The 14223-nt window shown below is 34.2% G+C and overlaps 2 protein-coding genes and 1 non-coding gene across 3 annotated transcripts in view; 1 reads left to right on the top strand and 2 right to left on the bottom strand.

The window, feature by feature from the left end:
* Nucleotides 1-14223, bottom strand: part of LOC142228697 (uncharacterized) — a 51768-nt gene that overhangs the window by 25165 nt on the left and 12380 nt on the right. The gene's annotated exons all lie outside the window — the stretch shown is intronic.
* Nucleotides 1-14223, bottom strand: part of Abca3 (ATP binding cassette subfamily A member 3) — a 177711-nt gene that overhangs the window by 151544 nt on the left and 11944 nt on the right. The window lies entirely within an intron of this gene.
* On the top strand, nucleotides 4016-4113 carry TRNAY-GUA (transfer RNA tyrosine (anticodon GUA)). Its single transcript has 2 exons — nucleotides 4016-4052; nucleotides 4078-4113. It is a non-coding gene; the product is annotated as a tRNA-Tyr (tRNA).

Genomic DNA, 14223 nt, shown 5'->3' with positions numbered 1-14223 from the left:
CAGTCACTCTAACCTAACCTAGCGTTTAACTTGGAAAAATTGGTGTGATATATACTTTTATAACAAGGGTGAACCACAGCTTTCGTTGGCTAAGAGAGAATTTCATGGACCTTGGGTATTGAATTCTCCCTACAATACAGGGCTCAAAACCATTCGTACTGTAGTCCTTGAGCAGCTCATTCTAAACATCAAATCTGTGATAGTTATAGGTGGTATTCAGTTGGGTTTCCTCGATTTTCCAACACAGGAACATGAACATAAGTATTCGGTTTAAAATTTCTCTTCGAAACACTGTCAGCACATCCATCCGCCGTACTCCATCGTAAAAGGCTTAAATCCTCTTGACCCGAATGAGAGGACAATCTAATAGCAAATCAAATTGTTGCCGACACTGAATATCATCGACAACCACACGACAAATCTTTCAATCACTACTTAAAATTACCTAAGATTGAAGACAACATAAAGCTCCTTGTCTTCAGAGAATTGAATTATCAATTAATTGCTCATTATCCTGAAAATATGGATAATGAACCTATTCTGAAGTTAGAATCTATCCCAATCTATCGCCTATGTCTACGGAGTTAAGTAATATGAGGAAATCCTGCAGGAAGCTCTTTAGCAAAGCAAAGTCCACCAGAGCTCCTGAGGATTGGGACGCTTACAAGAAGAATCTGAGAGTTATGCTGAGAAAGGCTCAGCATACCTCTTGGAATGATTACTGCAGCAGTATTGAGAATACGTCCGAGGCTTCCAGACTACGGAAGGTACTATCCACGAACTCCGCTCCAGGTTTCATTAAAAAAAAACGGAGGGCAATTGGACAACGTCCAGTGAGGAGACGCTGGAGGTACTATTGGACACACATTTTCCTGGAAATCAGACGGATGAACCATGTTCTGGCGGTGCCACAGGGGCTCAGCGATCGTTTGCTATCGAGGAAATTGTATCGTAATCTAGAATAGAATGGGCGTTAAACAGCTTTGGACCATTCAAATCCCCCGAACCTGATGGAATTACTCCCCTGACTGTCGGCGATATATATAGGATGTATCAACTTAGCATATATTCCAGGAAAGTGGAGGAAATTCGTTTTCATACCTAAAGCGGGAAAATCCTCTCACTCGAATGCGAAGGATTTCCGACCAATCAGCTTATCCTCATTCCTACTTAAGACCCTGGAGAGGATGATAGACATGTATCTTAGAACTAGCGTAGATTCAAGTTTGCTCTCGAAACGACAGCATGCATACTCGAAGGGCAGGTCTACTGAGACCGCATTGCATGAACTGGTCAGCTTTATTGAAAGCTCACTATCTGTCAAAGAATACACAATCGTGGCGTTTCTAGACATCGAAGGGGCGTTCAATAATGTCCATCCGAGCTCGATATTAAATGGACTGACAACTCTGAATGTTGATCCAGGTATACTTAGGCTGTTAGACGAACTTCTAATAAACAGACGTATTTCAGCCACACTAGGGCAAGCAAACATACAAAGGTATGTGAACAGAGGCACTCCCCAAGGAGGAGTTCTATCACCTCTTCTTTGGAATGTTGCTATAAACAACCTTCTGGTTTCTCTAGAAAAAGAAAGGATAAAAGTGGTGGCATATGCAGATGATGTGGCGCTAGCAGTCAGGGGAAAATTCCCATCCACAATCAGAGATATTATACAGAGAGCTCTCCGGATGACTGAGAAATGGGCGAAAGATAATGGTCTTGGTGTAAATCCAGCAAAGACAGAAATAGTCATGTACTGCAAAGATCGCAAAACTCCCACGGTTAGGCCCATTTCCTTAGGGGGTACTGAAATTCCCTTTGGTGAGTGTGCAAAATACCTTGGCGTTATTTTGGACAGGAAGCTGAATTTTAGGCTTAATATTGAAGAGAGGGCGAGAAAAGCCACGGTAGCTTTGTACTCGTGCAAAAAGGTAATAGGGAAAAAGTGGGGACTAAGACCAAAAATTGTGCATTGGCTATACACGGCAGTGGTTAGACCTATAATGCTATATGGTGTTGTAGTCTGGTGGCCGGCACTTCAGAAACCGACTTGTTTAGATAAAGTTCAGCGTATGGCGAGCTAATGTATCTCAGGCGCATTTAGTAAGACAGGAACAGACTCCCTTACTGTCATGCTACATCTATTGCCTTTAGACATTTTGGCTAAACAGTCAGCTGCAACAACGGCTGTGCGGTTGCGCGAGCTATCGCTGTGGTCGGAAAAAATGTACGGTCATAGTTCGGTCCTCAAAATAATGCCAGATATGCCTAACATAGTGGATTATACTTTGGCGAGACCACTTTTCGACAAAAAGTTTGAAACTCTAATTCCCAACAGTGAGGCGTGGTGCACACAGGCCCCGGGGTATAAACGATATATAGATTTCTACACTGATGGCTCCAAATTGGATGGACAAGTGGGTTTCGGAGTATATTCTAAAGATGTGGAACTTCGAATAGCGAAAAGATTACCTAATCACTGTAGTGTTTTTCAGTCTGAAATATTAGCATTACGAGAGATGGCGAATTGGCTGAGAAGTAATGTTCCAAAAAATGTTGGCATTAATATATACTCAGAGAGTCAACCTGCAATAAAATCATTGGACTCTGTGTTCATTAACTCGAAAACGGCCATCGACTGCCGCAAATCTCTCAATGAGATGGCTGAGCAGCACAATATTCACCTAATATGGGTGCCTGGCCATAGGAACATACCGGGGAACTGCGAAGCGAACTGGAACTGGTTGGTTCAAAAGAAGAAAATAATCGAGAAGATTCAGCGGTTAAAACTAGAAGTGCCCATATGTAATAGGTACTTTTAGTTAATGTGGTATCACAATGGACTGAATAGTCTAAGTGAGCTTGAATCTTAATCGAGATGCCACTTTAACCTAACTAACCTTGAATTTAGTGAATGTAAATACCTTTCTTAATATTGAAGCCTCGGTTTCCGTACTGTTAACAAAATGTTGGCTGAAAGAAGAATACAACGTCATTGTCATTATGTTGTATCGAAGAATAAAAAAAAAAACTATATTCTCCTTCGAGCCGGATTTGAACCAGCGACATATGGATTACTCTCGGCTCAACTAAAAACTAAGCTCTAGAAGTTGTATCAGTTAGATACCTTGATTCATAAGATCCAAGATCTCGTTGCTTTTTTCCACGGGATCAATTTCGATTTGAATCATACACAACAACTTCAGCAACTTGAACATAAGTACTTTGAATTTTCCTGATACCTCTAAAATACTGTCAGAAAATCCATATCTTAATAGCCATCACTTCTCAATTAACTGACGCAAATCCTTTACACCCTAGTGAGAGAATATGTGCCCATAGTATCTCTCCAATCTCCTCTGATGTTATAATATAAGTCGAAGTTTTGTGAAAGGATGTAAACTCGTACTAAAATTAGTGCATCAGCTGAATTGAGACCTTCTCAAAGCTCGGTTGAAAGAAGAATACAAAAATGACAAAAATTATATTCTCCTTCGAGCCGGATTTGAACCAGCGACCTATGGATTACTATCAGGTCAAATATCTCACGATTAAATTGTCTACAGTCCACCGCTCTACCAACTGAGCTATCGAAGGTGATACTTGGTCATATAATATAAGATCTAATTTTAAAATTGTAGGTCAATTGCAATCATCTGTATTTGCTATGAGAAAAGATTTGTCTGAGTAAAATATTTTGAAATTGATAGACAAACTTTCAGCTGGCCAGTCATCTTTTAAAGATACCTATGGTATATTTGTTATTGTAAAACCACAATATTAATATTATTGATCTTTTGTTTCAATTACAAATGGGAAATTGTACACAATTGAATAACATAATGGTCTCATAAGGTATAAAAAATATATTCGAGGTACTGATTAATATGCTGGGTTTTCAGATAGTGAAGCATTCTTCACATATCACATATATTCATCTGGAGGTCAACTTGTATCAGCAATTTATGTTTTTCCGTATTTTTAAAATTTGAAAGCATTCTTTTTATTATCTCCTTCGATAGCTCAGTTGGTAGAGCGGTGGACTGTAGAATAATCAAGATACAATTGGTAGTAATCCATAGGTCGCTGGTTCAAATCCGGCTCGAAGGATTCTTGTTTTATGTTTCCCTAGAGATATACTAGGACTAAATATAGAGATAACACAAAAATTTTGGATTTATGAATTTTTTAACAATTTTTGCACTTCCGAATCCTAAAATGTTTTGGTTGTCTCTCCCTTGGTTTATGTATGTGTGCAATAATTGTTAGCTCTTGGAACCTGTTCAGAATTACTATTACCCCATGGCTGCCTCCAAACTCACAATACACACTTAACAACGTTTGGGTTTTTATGGTACTTTAAAAAAAGTATCGTTATACCTCAGGTAGTACTTTTCACTTTAGCCATAGTTCCTCGACTCTGAACCCAGTAAAATCGCCAGACTTCGACTCTTACCCCCATTTTCATGAAGCTCTGTTATTGCTACGTTAGCTAACGAACTTTTAAACTATGGGCATCTCCAAGGCCGTAGCTAGGATTTTAATTCGGAGGGGGGGGGGGGGGGGGTTCAACTTAAAAAAAAAAAAAAACAAGTAAGGAAAGTCTAAAGTCGGGCGGGACCGACTATATTATACCCTGCACCACTTTGTAGATCTAAGTTTTCCATACCATATCACATCCGTCAAATGTGTTGGGGGCTATATATAAAGGTTTGTCCCAAATACATACATTTAAATATCACTCGATCTGGAAAGAATTTGATAGACTTCTACAAAATCTATAGACTCAAAATTTAAGTCGGCTAATGCACTAGGGTGGAACACAATGTTAGTAAAAAAATATGGGAAACATTTAAATCTGACCTAATTTTAAGGAAACTTCGCAAAAATTTATTTATGATTTATCGCTCGATGAATATGTATTAGAAGTTTAGGAAAATTAGAGTCATTTTTACAACTTTTCGACTAAGCAGTGGCGATTTAACAAGGAAAATGTTGGTATTTTGACCATTTTTGTCGAAATCAGAAAAACATATATGGGAGCTATATCTAAATCTGAACCGATTTCAATCAAATTTTGCACACTTGACTATACGACTAAGCGTTATGTTTGTACAAAATTTCAAGCAAATCGGTATAAAACTCTGGCTGCTGGGTCCATATTAGTCCATATCGGGCGAAAGATATATAGAGCTATATCTAAATCTGAACCGATTTCTTCCATTGAATCTTTACATTGAGCCGACGGGCTTTTTGGGCAGCAAATAAATCAATGACTTCTTCAGTCGGCACATTTATTCGGCGATGAACCGACATTAATGCCAATCCATTGAGTCTACTCTCGCTAGTCGAATTTCTAAGATACGTCTTTAATCTCTTCATTGTTGAAAATGAACGTTCGGATGAGCACGTAGTAACTGCAGGGATGGAAAATGCAGTACTATGGTACTTTTTTCAATACTTTTTCACCCCGGTCAGTACCGTAGTACCCCCGCGAAGGATTTAGTACCTTTTGTGTAGACATTTTTGAGTCGATATCAGATTTATGGTACAATAGCTTTGACAAAATATTTTAATATTTTGAGAAAGTCTTTATCAACCTTATTTGCTAGTGGCAAAACAAACATGTTCATGTGGGAAGAAAATCTCGATTTTGTAAAAGACATAGTCAAAAACAGGATTTTATTGAACTTCAAGAATGTTTTAGTCGAAAAAAGAATGCGATGTTGTCAAAATTTTATTTCTATATAGAATTTTTGCAAAATTTTATTTTTATAGAAAATTTTGTCAAAATTTTATTTCATTTGAAAATTTTGTAAAAATTTTATTTCTATAGTAAATTATTGCAAAATTTTATTTCTATAGAAAAAATTTTGCAAATTTTTTTTTCTGTAGAATTTTTTGCAAAATTTTATTTCTATAGAAAATTTTTGCAAAATTTTATTTATATAGAAAATTTTGTCAAAATTTTATTTTCTTTAAAATTCAGTCTCTTGACAATAATCTTCCAGAGAAATTTTTGTTGAAATTTAGTAAAAAGTACCTTTCCGCTCAAAAAATACCTTTTTTGTACTTTCTTATAAATTGTATTTTCCATCCCTGAGTAACTGGCAAAGTGACCAAAATTTTTAAAAGAATATGCACGTTTGGAAATATCTCTTTATTGCACTCTCCAAGTGCTTCCGTCGCTGAATTAGGAAGGTTCTTTTCGCAGTTTTGCGCCATTTCATTTACACATGTATGTTTGGCTGTTTCGTTGTTGTTGCTATGGCCAAACAAAGCGAGTCATGTTCACAAAAAGGACAACAAACACACAAAAAGCAGAAAGACATTTTCCAAAAATGAAATTTGTGGTGCGAGAACAAAAACAAATTGTTTTTTTCGACCGTCGTTTGAAGGGCTTTTCAACTAGTATTCTATGATTTGTGCAAGTTTTATAGGTAAGCGTTTTTCAAAATAAAACCTTCAGCTTTTCTCCAACATCTTCGATAAGATTTTTCTATGCAGCTAAAAATATATATTTATTTATATAAAAACATTCATTCATTTCGGGGGGGGGGGGGGTTTGATCCCCCTCATCCCCCCCTGAATACGGCCTTGGACATCTCTGTCACCTTGCTTATATATTTCATATGTCAGTTAAGACCTTAACTGCTGAATTTTGTTCAGTTAAAGTTAACCGTAGAGAAGATATGGACAGTTTATTTTCTCTTAACCGGCAGTTAAATAAAGCCTAACGAAGCTACATGAAAATGAACGTTAATGTGCGAAACTATGCTCAGGGTTACCATTTGGTTTAGTTCTTTGTGTAGACTGGGCTGTGAATAGATCATAGAGTACAATGTCTAGAACTCAATATTGCACCTCAGAAAATAGATGTAAAATATTGAAATTGATATAACGGTATCAGTGGAACTATGAGTTTTTAATTCAGTCCCACCTCTCACAAGATCGAAAGATCTGGAACTAGTTCCCGCACTGAAAAAAATATTTACATGATCTTAAGGATTACGCAACCTAAATTTGAGGATGCGAAATTTACTAAATATTAAGGACAAATTTCTTTAAAATAATTAAATTTAATTAAGCTACTCTTGTAGTTTAGTCAATGTATGGTTTTAAGCTGAAATAAAATAAAAAAAAATGACAACAATGCTTAAAATAAATTTTATAATCTTTGCTTCAATTTTTAATTAAATCTACAACACAAATTATGTAAATTTTCGTCCCTCCGTTAAAGTCGCATGTCTTTGAACTAAGGCTGATTTTCCTTAAAGTAAAGAAACGCATTAATTGAAATATTGAATCTTTACATTTAAGATAAAAAGCTTCAAATATAGACGAAGACTTATTTAGAGGATTTTGCGTCTTTGGTGATTTTTTTTTGGAATTAAGAGAACGTTTTTATACCCTCCACCATAGGATGGGGGTATATTAACTTTTTCATTCCGTTTGCAACACATCGAAATATTGCTCTAAGACCCCATAAAGTATATATATTCTGGGTCGTGGTGAAATTCTGAGTCGATCTGAGCATGTCCGTCCGTCCGTCTGTTGAAATCACGCTAACTTCCGAACGAAAGAAGCTATCGACTTGAAACTTGGCACAAGAAGTTGTTATTGATGTAGGTCGGATGGTATTGCAAATGGTCTCCGTCCACTTTTACGTATAGCCCCCATATAAACGGACCCCAAAACTTGGCTTGCGATTGCTCAAAGAGAAGCAAATTGCTCTAAGCGCAGCAAATTTCATCCGATCCGGTTGAAATTTAGTACGTGGTGTTAGTATATGGTCTCTAACAACCATGCAAAAATTGGTCCACATCGGTCCATAATTATATATAGCCCCCATATAAACCGATACCCCTATTTGGCTTTCGGAGCCTCTAAGAGAACCAAATTTCATTCGATCCGGCTGAAATTTGGTACATGGTGTTAGTATATGGTCTCTAACAACCATGCAAAAATTGGTCCACATCGGTCCATAATTATATATAGCCCCCATATAAACCGATACCCCGATTTGACTTTCGGAGCCTATAAGAGAACCAAATATCATCCGATCCGGCTGAAATATGGTACGTGGTGTTAGTATATGGTACTTAACAACCATGCAAGAAGTGGTCCATATCGGTCCATAATTATATATAGCCCCCATATAAACCGATCCCCCGATTTGGCTTGCGGAGCCTCTAAGATAACCAAATTTCATTCGATCCGCCTGAAATTTGGTACATGGTGTTAGTATATGGTCTCTAACAACCATGCAAAAATTGGTCTATATTGGTCCACTTTTACGTATAGCCCCCATATAAACGGACCCCCAAGTTTGGCTTGCGATTGCTCTAAGAGAAGCAAATTTCATCCGATCCGGCTGAAATTTAGTACGTGGTGTTAGTATATGGTCTCTAACAACCATGCAAAAATTGGTCCACATCGGTCCATAATTATATATAGCCCCCATATAAACCGATCCCCCGATTTGGCTTGCGGAGCCTCTAAGAGAACCAAATTTCATCCGATCCACCTGAAATTTGGTACATGGTGTTAGTATATGGTCTCTAACAACCATGCAAAAATTGGTCCACATCGGTCCATAATTATATATAGCCCCCATATAAACCGATACCCCGATTTGGCTTTCGGAGCCTCTAAGAGAAGCAAATTTCATCCGATCCGGCTGAAATTTGGTACATGGCGTTGGTATATGTTCTCTAATAACCATGCAAAAATTGGTCCATATCGGCCCATAATTATATATAGCCATCATATAAACCGATCCCCAGATTTGACCTCCGGAGCCTCTTAGAGGAGCAAAGTCACCCGATCCGATTGAAATTTGGTACGTGGTGTTAGTATATTGTCTCTAACAACCATGCCAAAATTGGTCCATATCGGTCCATAATTATATATAGCCCCCATAAAAATAAATTTGACCTCCGGAGCCTCTTAGAGGAGCAAAATTCATCCGATCCGGTTGAAATTTGGTTCGTGGTGTTAGTATATGGTCTCTAACAACCATACAAGAAGTGGGCCATATCGGTCCATAATTATATATAGCCCCCATATAAATCGATCCCTAGATTTGTCCTCCAGAGCCTCTTGGAGGAGCAAAATTCATCCGATCCGGTTGAAATTTGGAACATGGTGTTAGAATGTGGTCTCTAACAAACACGCAAGAATTGGTCCATATCGGTCCATAATTATATATAGCCTCCATATACACCGTTCCCCAGATTTGATCTCCGGAGCCTCTTGGAGGAGCCAAATTCATCCGATCCGGTTGAAATTCGGAACGTGGTGTTAGTATAAGGCCGCTCATAACCATGCCAAAATTGGTCCATATCGGACCAATTTTGGCATGGTTATATATAGCCGATCCCCAATCACACAAAAATTGGTCCATATCGTTTCATAATCATGGTTGCCACTCGAGCCAAAAATAATCTACCAAAATTTTATTTTTATAGAAAATATTGTCAAAATATTATTTCTATAGAAAATTTTGTCAAAATTGTATTTCTATAGAAAATTTTGTCAAAATTTTACTTCTATAGAAAATTTTGTCAAAATTTTATTTCTATAGAAAATTTTTTCCAAATTTTATTTCTATAGAAATTTTTTTCCAAATTTTACTTCTATAGAAAATGTTGTCAAAATTGTATTTATATAGAAACTTTAAACTTAATTATATACGTATTTAATCGGCCTTTTTTAGTTTAATATATACCACGTATGGACTATGTGGTATATATTACGGTGTTAGGAAGTCTGAAGATACCTTGCCATCGGCAGTCTTCAGTAGAAGTTTCTAGGCAATCCATGGTGGAGGGTACATAAGCTTCGGCCTGGCCGAACTTACGACCGTATATACTTGTTTACTTTGAAGTATCCGTTATAATTTGGATTTTTAAACTGACATTTGTTTGTACGTGAGTACCTTTATTAATAAACCGCGAAAAGAGAATGAGATCTGTGTCCTAATATTAATTTTATTGGTCCTAGATTTAAAGCAAGATAGGTCGCTAAAAATTTCTTTATTTTAAAAAAGCCTCGGAATCAATACCAAAATCCCTTAGAGTGATTAGTTCCAATTAACTAGTTCCTTCTACTACCCAAGTCTAATATTGGTTACTATACACCAAAAAAATATCCTTAGTTAAACTAACGGAAAATGTAACTTGGTTTTGTTGCACAAAAAATATTTCTAGTAGTTAAGTATGTATCAAACATTTGATGAACTTAACGTGAATATAAAGTTCAATGACCGCGTTCATATGTTCAATATGAACCAAGTCAAAAAAAAAATTTCCTACGATTCCCAAAAATTGTAAGAATTTATTCATTCGTTAATAGTTTATTCGTACGATAAAACAGTTTTCTTTTTTTCGGTGTAAGTGTTCGAAATTTTCGCGACTAACGTAACTTCCATAACTAATGCTTGAGTTGTCAGTCTGCTTTGTCAAACTGACAGATATCGTCGACTACTCGAGTAGAGTTGTTGTCCTGCTTCCATCAATCAAACAGCTGCAGTTCCCTTCATATTGGTCTTCCAAGTCAGTTTGTCTTCACCTCGATTCAGAGATTTGCATAAAGACTTTGGTATTACCGGTGACTTTTGTGTCATATGCTGCTGCAGCTGAAATTTAGCACAGAAAACACCATAAAATGTTTGTGTATTATACCATAAATCGTTAAAATTATATTGGTAGCGTTGCCAATCAAACTTATAACAAATGCATAAATTCGTTAAAATAAAATTATCAAATATTTCGTACTATTAATGAACATTTCATTAATTCATTGTACACTGAAAAAACAGTGAACCCTTTTCCATTGCAAAATGAACTAAACTGTAGTAATATTGACCATGATTTAGCCCTTAAGATTTTTTTCAACTTGTCTAGTTTATAATTCTCTTAAATTTTAGTTAATCTATAACATTGTACTTTAGTTCATTTTTACAACACCATAAGATTTATATACCCCTACCAAGTTAAAAAGTCAGTATTATTTTGGTTTACCTGCTTATTTTTTGGGAAACCCGATAATAAAAAGTGGTTAACAGTCTCTTTAAAATGTCGACGACTAAACTATTTTTAAATCAATCATTCCACAGTACAGAGAAATTAAATAATTAAAGGAACAACAACCCGTTTTACTATTATGAAAATTTTCATACATTAAAATTCAACTTTCTTGAAGCAAAAGTACTTTATTATAAAAACTTATGATCAGAGTTCTTAATACAATGTTTTTGTGAATAAAAATTATGACCACGTGGAACAAGAAAGTAGTTTATTTTAACTCGCTATTTGGACATTTTGACTTTTCCTTAGTTTTTTATTCATCGTTAGTATATTCACATATCTTGCTGAAAAAATGGAAGGAGTAATGAAAATTGTTAAAAATTAACATGTAATAAAATATAATTTTTAATCTCTTTAAATTAGCTTGTAACTTACCATATTTGGGGGCATTTTATTAAATGGTGTAAGGAATTCAACTTTTCTTAGATAAACGTACCTCATAAAGTTTGTACCTGAAACAATTAGAGAAATAATGAATTAAGTAATATATTAACTCATAAAACTGTGTTGTTATCGATGTGAAGGACATAATACAATAAATATTCTTGTCAAAAGAAAGCCAAAGTTTTAATATATAACTTACCAATTCTCTATTAAATTGTACGCTGAGGTTAAAAAGTTATCGAAATTAATTTGGGGATACTCTGAAATTAAATATTTATTTTTTACATTAAATTGGTTTCCAAAAAATCTAATTAAAGAAATAATATGCATAAAAAACTATATATTCTGGTTAAAAGAATGTTAAAGAAAGCTTACCAATTCATAAAAATGTTTCCAAATTGTTATTCTGAAATTAAATATTTGTTTTTTACAATAAAAATATTAAATTGGTTTCCAAAAATATTTGATTAATGTAATACTAAAATAAGGTATTAAAAACATGTAATTTTGATAATAAAAAGGTCATAAAAATTTAAATATTCTAGTGAAAAGAAAGCCAAATTTTAAAAGAAAACTTACCCCTTCTCTATTAAATTATTCGCTGAGGAGGAATATAAAAATATGCCCGAATCCATCTTGGGGTTGCTCTGAAATTAAATATTTTTTTACAACAAAGAAAAACATTAAACTAGTTTCAAAAAAAAAAAAAAAACAAAATAATAATAATAATTAGCAAATAATGATATAAATAAAAAATATCCTTTTTAAAAGAAAACCACATTTTAAAAAGAATACTTACCAATTTATGATTAAACTATATGCTGAGGTGTAACAAAAATTTTCCAAAAATATTTGATTAAAGTAATACTAAAATAAGGTATTAAAAACCTGTAATTTTTGACAATAAAAATGCCATTAAAACGTAAATATTCTAGTGAGAAGAAAGCCAATTTTTAAAAGAAAACTTACCACTTCTCTATTAAATTATACGCTGAGGAGAAATATAAATATTTGCCCGAATCCATCTGGGGTTGCTCTTAACTTAGATATTTTTTACAACAAAGAGAAACATGAAACTTGTTAAAAAAAATAATAATAATAATTAGCAAATAATAATATACATAAAGAATATTATTTTTTAAAAGAAAACCACATTGAAAAAGAACTCTTACCTATTTATCATTAAAATACGCTGAGGTGTAACAAACAATTTTCCAAATTCATCTGGAGTTACTCTGAAATTGAATATTTATTTTTTACATTGAATAATAAAAATTAATTACTTTCCATTTCAGCATTTTTTCTTAAATATTGAACATTCTTAATAACTTTTTTCTAAGATTCCGATCATCACTTCGCCATCGTGCATCTCATCGCTAAAATATTAGCAACTTTCATTTCAAAGTTTTAATAAACAAACACCAATATATGTCTAAAAAAAAACCAAAATATGCCATACCTTTATATTCCCTTGTTACATAGTTGCTAAAAAGATGCAACAGCCCACGCCAACGCCAACTATACAACTGAAGCATGCCAAACAAAACCAAGCAAAACCAAAACATTCCTACAACAACAAAAACACATGTGCCTTCATTGAAAACAACATCTCATCCAGACAAATAAACCATTCGCGAATAATAAACACACACACAAACCACTGAAAGAACAAAAACAGCCCCACGCTCAGATATACACAACATCCCCATCACTCGCTACCATTTCTCATTATTGCATTGCATGCTCTCACTCTCAAAAATTTCAAGTAACATCATCTTTACATTAAATATATTCCACGTTGACGAGAAAGATCTCTGTACTATGCATTAGTTCATCGCATCTGTCCACAATTTACTCTAAAAACAATACTCTTAAATGCATATCAGTATAAGAACGATGAAACGTTTAACTTGAAATTAGCGAAAACTTCATGAAATGATATCTACCCATTTTTGACGAAAATGTCTATAAATTTAATTACATGTGAACTAAAAATATTTCATTGGGAAATTTTTTACCAACAATTATTAACTTTAGGAATTGTCAGTAAGAAATTGCTATCCACTTTCAAGTTCATTTTTCGTAAAAAAATATTTTCTCATACAAAAAAATCTTATGGTAAATTGCACTTATTATTTAGAAAATACTTTACATTTTACAAGTAGTTTTATAGCATGACAAACGAATTTTTAACTACCAGTTAAGAAATTTTTTAAGGAAATTTCCATCGTATTTTGTAGGCCATGAACTAAACGATTGCTATTTAGAATTTGTAAAATTTCCTTTCGAGTAGTTAATTTTCGTTGGAGATACGAAAAATGAACTAAAATTCTGGAAAATTCTTGTAATAAATTATTGTAAAAATCTTCTTAAATTTACGAGACACTTTTTTTTCTGTGTATAAATGAAGGTTTGTTGGCTCAATTTTAATATAGTTTCTTTCTGTGAAGTACACTCAAAAAAAAGTGAACCCTGTATGTCACTCAAGTCAATTTAACTCTATTTTAGTTCAAGAAATTATTATGTTTTGAGAAAGTTTTCTTCACTTTAATAATTTTTTGAGTACGTTAGTTAAATTAACTAAAAGAGGGGAAAAATTGAACAAATGAAGCATAAAGATTTACTTAATTCGTATATCCCACCAAATAGTTCAGAATTTCTTAAAATTACTAAATTTGGCCATATTGAACATCGAATGATTCTAAAGACATTTTTGCAATGTTAAACTCCAATTTTTTCGTTCACA

This window comes from Haematobia irritans, chromosome 3 (genome assembly GCF_050003625.1).
Source record: "Haematobia irritans isolate KBUSLIRL chromosome 3, ASM5000362v1, whole genome shotgun sequence".
Lineage (NCBI taxonomy): Eukaryota > Metazoa > Arthropoda > Insecta > Diptera > Muscidae > Haematobia > Haematobia irritans.
Note: the sequence above shows the minus strand (reverse complement) of the source record. Positions and strands in the feature narration are given on the sequence as shown.